This window comes from Saccopteryx leptura, chromosome 3 (genome assembly GCF_036850995.1).
Source record: "Saccopteryx leptura isolate mSacLep1 chromosome 3, mSacLep1_pri_phased_curated, whole genome shotgun sequence".
In the NCBI taxonomy this organism is placed as follows: domain Eukaryota; kingdom Metazoa; phylum Chordata; class Mammalia; order Chiroptera; family Emballonuridae; genus Saccopteryx; species Saccopteryx leptura.
Window position 1 is genome coordinate 284,960,364 of NC_089505.1, and position 8,069 is coordinate 284,968,432.

Sequence of the window (8,069 nt, forward strand, 5' to 3'; positions counted from 1 at the left end):
GACCCACGCTGCGTCTTGCAGGGGCTGGCTCCCAGGGTGCCTGTTGAACTGAATTGCCACTAAGTGGACCGAACCAGATTTTCCAGACTAAATCGATCCTTCATTTGCTCTCATGTCTCATCAGCCAGGCTGGAATCGTACACATTTTTCTCTCCAGAACAGGCCTTTGCTACTTGAATGGCACAGACAGGCCATAGTTACTGTAACTGCCACAAATTCTTTCTGTTGGATCATAAAGCAATGAAACGCTGTCGGACCTAGCTTCCATTGATGGAAAATCGGGGGCTCTGCCCTGCAGCCCTGGGAAATTGACCATATGGAGTTAACAGAAACTTCAGGGCATTCAGATCTGCCACTGTCCCCAGATTCACTCAGCCATCCTGAGCAGGACTAGCCCTTCTGAGAATAACTGCATAGGTCAAGAACCCAGAGGAATGACCACTGACCTCCCTCCCTGCCACAGTTGACTTTGGGTCATCCAGACAAACTCAGCTTCTGATAAGAGCTGACCTGTGCGGCAGGGCCTGGGGAGGGGAACCCAGAGGAAAGCATGGTGGGCACCAGCAGATGTGTGTCAACCACAGGTCATAGTTCAAATTTGAGAACCAGGAGCTCCAATGCAAGAGCTGGGAATCCAGGGTGGCCCACTATCGAGTCTTTATTATAAAGGAAGCCATTTCTGGGAAATTAGGTTTGATTACCTCTGCCTCTTCTCTGTCCATTCTTTCTAATTGCAAGAGTCCAACTGCATTGCCTTGAATTGTATAGTATTTCTATGGTAGAATGAAAGCAAAGTCTAGAATGCTGAGCACGAACAGAATCTTGAAAGAGCGTTTCAAGTCTGACTTCAGCTTTTTAGTAGGAGTGGACCCACATTATAGCAGTCACTTGCTTCTATTTTAAAATGTCTTTAGAAATCATTCAATGTACTCTCATCAAATCAATCCTTGGTGGGTGCCTTCTCCATGCATGTAGCCGGTCTGCTGAGGCCGCAATCAACAAAACGCCCGGGCCCTGCCAGTAACTGCCCTGGGAGGAGGCGGTGTTGGCCTCCTCGGCAGAGCAGGGAACTGCCTTTCAGAGCAGTGACGTCGCTTGTTCAAGGACACACAGTAAGTGATGGGGACAAGCAGGGCTGGAATCCATTTTTCTGAGCTCCAGACACCAGGCCCTGGTTCTCCTTCCTTTTTTTTAAAAACATTTTAGATTTTTTTTTTAATTTATTCATTTTTAGAGAGGAGAGAGAGAGAGGAGAGAGAGAGGAAAGAGAGACAGGGAGGAGGAGCTGGAAGCATCAACTCCCACATGTGCCCTGACCAGGCAAGCCCAGGGTTTCAAACCGGCGACCTCAGCATTTCCAGGTCGACGCTTTATCCACTGCGCCACCACAGGTCAGGCCTCTCTTTCCTTTTTGACAAGAAAGTTTAACTTAAAAAAAAAAATCTGATGAAGAGGAACATGAAACTGCTATTACCTATAGTGTAACTATACGTTCAAATATAACACTTCTTACATTTTGTAAGAAGTTCAAAATGTAACACGTTTTAAAAGTTGTCTTTGCTTGGTGTGAGGAGCTGAAGTTGGGAGGTGATCATTACTAGCTCAGTTTGGTTGAAAAGAGGGTTCAGCCCACTGAAAGGCTGTGCAAGCTATCGTCATTTCTAAAAATTCAAATAGATATTTATTCGTTATTTTTATCATAGTAATACTCGTCTGAAGTAATGTTTACACACAGAAGTCCCCTATTTTGCATGCACTTCCTCTCCCCAGAGATAACATCCTGTACACTTCTAAGGCTTTCTCCTGGTATTGACCTCCGTAATTTAAAATTCTGCTGTTTCTTTTTCTTGTTTCTTTTTTGCTGTTTCTTGAAATATCAGTTTTAGACGTTATCTATTGACTTTGTGCTATGGTAGATAAGGACTTAGTTTTTCCATACCACTGCCCACATCTCTCTCCTTTTATCCCTGTAACATATTTGTAAAATAATAATTTTGTCAAAATCAACAATCAGCACTTACCCAATGAGCCAATGGTGAATTGTGACCAAACGTCCTTTTTCTTGTACAATCTTTTATTTTTCCTAGTATTATTTATTGCTTCTTTCTTTTTCATTACCAGGTGTTCTGTGGATCTTTCACGCTCTCTTCCAAATTCTTTCGCATGTTATAATAATCCTTGTCACAGTGCGTGCTGCATAGCTGATATCCTGGGACTTTCTTCTCCCACTCTAATTCTGCTTCTCCTCTTTTTTTTTTTTTAAATCATACATCATCTTATTTTTTATTTATTTACTTAATTTTTGTAGACAACATCCTAGAATCTATTCCTAAGAATGGGTATATTGCAGGTACAATTTTGGGGGATTTAAATTTGTCAAGACAAATTTGAACTGTAAAACAGTTTGAACTATAAAACTGTCTCTATTTGACTTCACATTTGTTTTCTGCTTTGGTTGTGTATGAAATTCTAAGGTAAATTAAAAAAAAATCATTTTCCTTCAGAATTCTGATGGCATGGCTGTCGAGAACTGTGAAGAGTGAGGTTTTGCCCTATTTGTGAGCCAGCAAACTGGCCGACCCCCTCCCATGGAGGCTGGTAGAAGATACAAGGCTCCTGGGCCAGGGACAAAGGACAGCTTATTACTCACAGCAACGGGAGAAGCCAGAATGTCAGCATTTTTTGCACCTGTTTCTCTGACCCCAGTTCTCATAGGGCACATAAAGAGAGCCACATGACACCTGCACATATACAATGGGTTGTATTACAAGAGTGGGACCCTGAGCTTAGGGAACCCATATCTTTTATAATGGGCATATCTGCCTTTGGCTCCGGAGGGAAATATATACTAACTCTGTTTTTCAAAGCTGTTCATTATCCAAACACCTGAAAAGGGAGATCTGAACAAAGGGCAGCCAGTGCTTCTCTCACAAGACATTCGGGAATGCAAGACACACGTGACGAACTGTCTGCCCCAAATTGTCTCCTTGTCCTATAGCTTCCACCCATGCTCCTGAGCGCCCACTGATGTCAGTGCTGTCATTTTCTTCAGTTTGCCAGTTTCTTTTGTTTGCCTATTTTCCCCCTTGCTGGAAGCCTATCTCTTTATACATGATCCTCTGATAGTTCCAAACACCAGTTTGGAGACTCTCACATCCTGCACTTCTGGAGACTTCTCTCTCTTATACTATTTCTTTGATTACTAGATGGTTTCCTATGGAGTTTTCTAGTTTGCTTTGGATTTGTTTGTTCTCTGGGTTCTGTCATTCAGTTTGGAAGATTTTCCTCAAATGTCCAATTACCTATGGATGTAAGAGCATATTTATGAATGAGAGACTGAAACAGCTGAAATCCTGTGTGTGGGGGCAGGCCTGTCACTTGGTGAGCCGAACCACAGAGTGATCAAAGGTGACGTGGCCTTTGCATGGGGCCTTTCGCTCAGTAGTCAGCATCGTTAGGGGCTTGTTCTTGGTTCCTCTAGTTTCCCTAGAAAACAGTCTGAAGGATTTGTGCCAGGCGTGGCTTTCTGGACATAATGCAGGGGAAGAGAGCTGGAGCTACCGCATTTCAGCAAGCATGTTTTTATTAAAGAGAATAAAAGAATACATTTGATAAACCAATGCCCCTTGACCTTCATGCTCTCAAGAGGTCCCCTCCCAATTCCCAGCCTCTCGGGGGGGAGGGGGGCTCAGCTTAGAGCCTGAGACTCCTCTTATAATGCTGAGAAAAATACAACTTAATCAAAGTAACAGGATGTATGATTTGAATATTACTATGCTCTCTCAGACTTTGCTGTTCTTTGTGGGTCTGAGGGGGTATAGCTGATGCAAGTCATTCTGAGGAGAGAAGCTGGGGTCCTGGTGACGATGTGTAACTTTCTAAAGAAAATAGCTGCTTTTCTTTTCTTTTTCTTTTCTTTTCTTTTCTTTTCTTTTTTATTTTGCATAATTTGACCTTGGTTTCTTGTTCTTCAAGGTGGTGGTTGCCTTTCTTTCTAAAAACTTTTTTTTCGTGAAGTGTTTGTAAGCTCATCACACTTTTGAAGCCTCCAGTTCACATGCCTTGAAGACCTTCTGCCTCTTGGTAAACCTTCAAGTCTTTAATTAAGTTTCAAGGTCACTGCTATTGTGAGGCCTTTTTAAAAATCATCACCTGGTATACACGCACTTTCAGAGCCGGAGAGCCCGTAATCTCTTCTGACAGTGCCTCCGACTTACTCTGTCAGGATCTTAGTGGCTAGAGCATGAGAACCTGTATTTTGAGAAAATCTCCTAAGTGATTCTAGTGACCTACTTACTAATTGACAGTATACTCTTGCCTAATGCCTCAATGTGGAGCTCTGATGTCTTAGGCCAGTGGTCCCCAACCTTTTTTGGGCCACGGACTGGTTTAATGTCAGAAAATATTTTTACAGACCGGCCTTTAGGGTGGGACAGATAAATGTATCACGTGACCGAGACAAGCGTCAAGAGTGAGTCTTAGACGGATGTAACAGAGGGAATCTGGTCATTTTTAAAAAATAAAACATCGTTCAGACCTAAATATAAATAAAACGGAAATAATGTAAGTTATTTATTCTTTCTCTGCGGACCGGTACCGGTCCGCGGCCCGGGGGTTGGGGACCACCGTCTTAGGCCACATGTCCCTGGTGCAAATTGCCTGCTTGTTTGAACCTCTGCTACCCCGCTGCCCTGGCTGGACAAGTCCTAAACCCCAGATCCTAACTTTGCATCGCACTCAGCTGTGGTCCTCCCACCTGGCTCTTCTCTGCTCTCACACTGGCGTCCTGGTCTCAGGCTGGCTTTGTGGGCTCACTTTCCCTGCCAAGATTCAGATCTTAACCCCTCACCCACTGTCCAGCATCCAAGTCCTAGTGTCTTGCTCCACCCTGCCTGGACCATTCAGATCTGTCTGTGCTGCAGGTCCCATAAATAGAAAGGGTGCTATTGGGGGTTGCAGTATTTGGTCTAATAAGAAATTCATACAGAGAGCACTAAGGAGAAAGGGATGACCTCAGACTGGTATTGCAGGGAGGTCTCACACTGAAATGAATTTCAGCAGGACTTCCAGTGGAAGAGTGCTTTTGTGTATTTACAGAGGAGGGCCAAGTGAAATCTAGGACATACTTAACCAAATAACCAGATACTGTATGCTATCCTCGAATCCCTCCTCTAGGACAAACACTGCATTTTTATGTATGTAGATTCCTGTCATTTTCATACTGTATTTGAGACTGTTCCATCACCCTACAAGGGAGGCATGCTGATCCTCACTTCAGAGGTGTGGGAAATGAGGCAAAGAGGAGAATTGTTTTCTCAAGACCTCAAGACTAGGAAGTGTTGGAAGGAAGACGGTGAGCCAGTCTCCTGGCGGGTCTCTTCTCTCCTGTAGTGGGCTCCCACTGTGTCCTTGTAATTGAAGGAGGTGGTTCTCTCCTCTGGGAGGGGCAGCCTCCTCTCCATCTGCCCAGGGAGACAGGTGCAAATAAAACTCAAGTCTAGCCTGACCTGTGGTGGCGCAGTGGATAAAGCGTCAACCTGGAAACACTGAGGTTGCCAGTTCAAAACCCTGGCTTGCCTGGTCAAGGCACATATGGAAGGTGATGCTTCCTGCTCCTCCCCCTTCTCTCTCTCATTCTCTATCTCTCTCTCTCTCGCCCCCCCCTCCTCTCTAAAATGAATAAATTAAAAAAAAAAAATTAAAGGCCCTGGCCGGTTGGCTCAGCAGTAGAGCGTCAGCCTGTCGTGCGGGGAACCCGGGTTTGATTCCCGGCCAGGGCACATAGGAGAAGTGCCCATTTGCTTCTCCACCCCCCCTCCTTCCTCTCTGTCTCTCTCTTCCCCTCCCTCATGTGGGAGTCTCTCTGACTGTCTCTCCCCATTTCCAGCTTCAGAAAAATACAAAAAAAACCCCCCAAAAAACTCAAGTCAGATCACCCGGGGTCTCCCCCCTCAGCGTGTAGACCATCACGCTCCTCCCCCAGGGTGTTCATTATTCTGGCAGAGAAAGTGCGGCTAATTGTGATGCTGATAATTCAGTGTCCACGAGAGCTGTCTCCACAACAAGGTGGTACTGCAAAGCTGCCAGCCTGCTTCTTTCTACACCCTCCTTTTGCATCCCCCATAGCTTCCTGAGACATTCCCTCTGAGACCAAAAACATTCATGATTCTGTGCAGCCCCAGATCTGAATTACCTTGTAAAACTTACATGCTTTTTAGAATTAGCACGAAGATATTTTTTAAGGTATAGAAAACAACCGTACTTTTGCGTTTGGGGCTCCAGCATTTGCCAGTGTGCTGCAGTACACAGCCCGGTGAGTAAACAATACATGAAAATTCAGGTTTAACGAGAAGTTAAACTAAAGGGGATTATTTGTTTATAAGGATGCCCTTGTACAGGAATTCCACTAATCAAAAACTTGAATCCTGGGTCCTGACCTACCACTTACTGGCATAACCTTCCTGCACTCAGTGTTCATCTGTGTAAATGGGGAGATGTCACAGAAAGCTGTTTCACGTGTCCCACAAGGCTGTCGTAAGAATCTAATGAGATACAGAATGTAAGCTGAGAGATGCTTAGGAAGGTAAGGCACCTTCAGTGAGAAGAGTAGAGGGCTGGGAGAATGGAAAAGGAAGTCCCTGTCTGGAAGTGGTACCCCAGGTTGTTGGGGACAAGCCTAGATTAGCTTGAGAACTGTCTACCCGTGGTTGCCACAGCAGAATATGAGCTCTTCCAGTTCCATTATCCTGCGCTATATCACCCTGCAGCCCTGCCAGTTAAACACCGCAGCTCCTGAGCACATTTTAATTTCTGATCATTAGTTACAAGATTTTCTGGTTAATTCTGAGTCAGCAGATTTTGCTGAGACAGCTCTGTTTTTTTCCATTTTATTTTGGTCGCGCTGCACAAGGCTTATTCAGGCAGACAATAAATTCTAGTGGCTCACCTCCCTCTGGGGATGAAACAGCTGAAACTCTGAAAAGGACACAGCCACAGAGGTGGCAGGGGGGATACTCTTCCCAGACTTCTTTACAGGGGACTCTGGGGGAACCTTCGAGATTCTGGCCTCAGGACATAAACCTGCCGGTGGTAATTACATCAGGGATAACAAGGTTTCCCCAGAGCTCAACGGCAGGCAAATTAGGGGGGAAAAAATAGAACAAGCCAGGACAACTCAGCAAAATCCATTTCTGCTTTCTGCTGCTTTTATTAGATCACAGAGATCATGCATTTACTGTAGATTTATCTAACCTGAAGGCACCAACAGAATTTTGCAACCAGTAAGATTGGTTTTGAGCCCTGTACCCTCCTCCTTGCCTTCCTTCCTGTGTCTGGTGCTCACCATGGCCACTGGCATGAGTAGGTTTATTCTTTTCCTTACGTGGGTAGGTAACCCCCTCCCAATCTTAGACCTAGGAAAACAATGAGCTCATCATGCTAACATGTTCTCGTTGGTTGCTATACCCTTCCCAGGGGCCAGGGGGATTTTCAGACATTAGGAAGAGCTAACACTCAAAGAGGGTTTACTGTGTGTTGGGCATTCTTCTCCTTTTTATGTATTAACCTACTTTATTGCCATATCAACCCGGGAAGGTAGGTGTCATAATTTTCCTCATTTTATAGATGAGAAAACTGAGAGACAAAAAAGTTAAGAAAATCACTTTATAGTCACACATATAGAATGTGGCAGAGCTGGGATTTCAGCCCCAGTTCCAGACTCCATGCTCTTAGCAACTGTACATTATTGATGAAATTTGATTTTGTCACAAGATACTACTGGAATGGCTTGATGCTCTGGCACAGGGGTAGTCAACTACCTACCGCCCACTTTTGTATCTCTGTTAGTAGTAAAACTTTCTAACTGCCCACCAGTTCCACAGTAATGGTGATTTATAAAGTAGGGAAGTAACTTTACTTTATAAAATTTATAAAGCAGGGTTACAGCAAGTTAAAGCATATAATAATAATTACTTACCAAGTACTTTATGTCGGATTTTTGCTATTTGGCAGAATAAATCTTTATAAAACAACTTACTATAGTTAAATCTATCTTTTTATTTATACTTTGG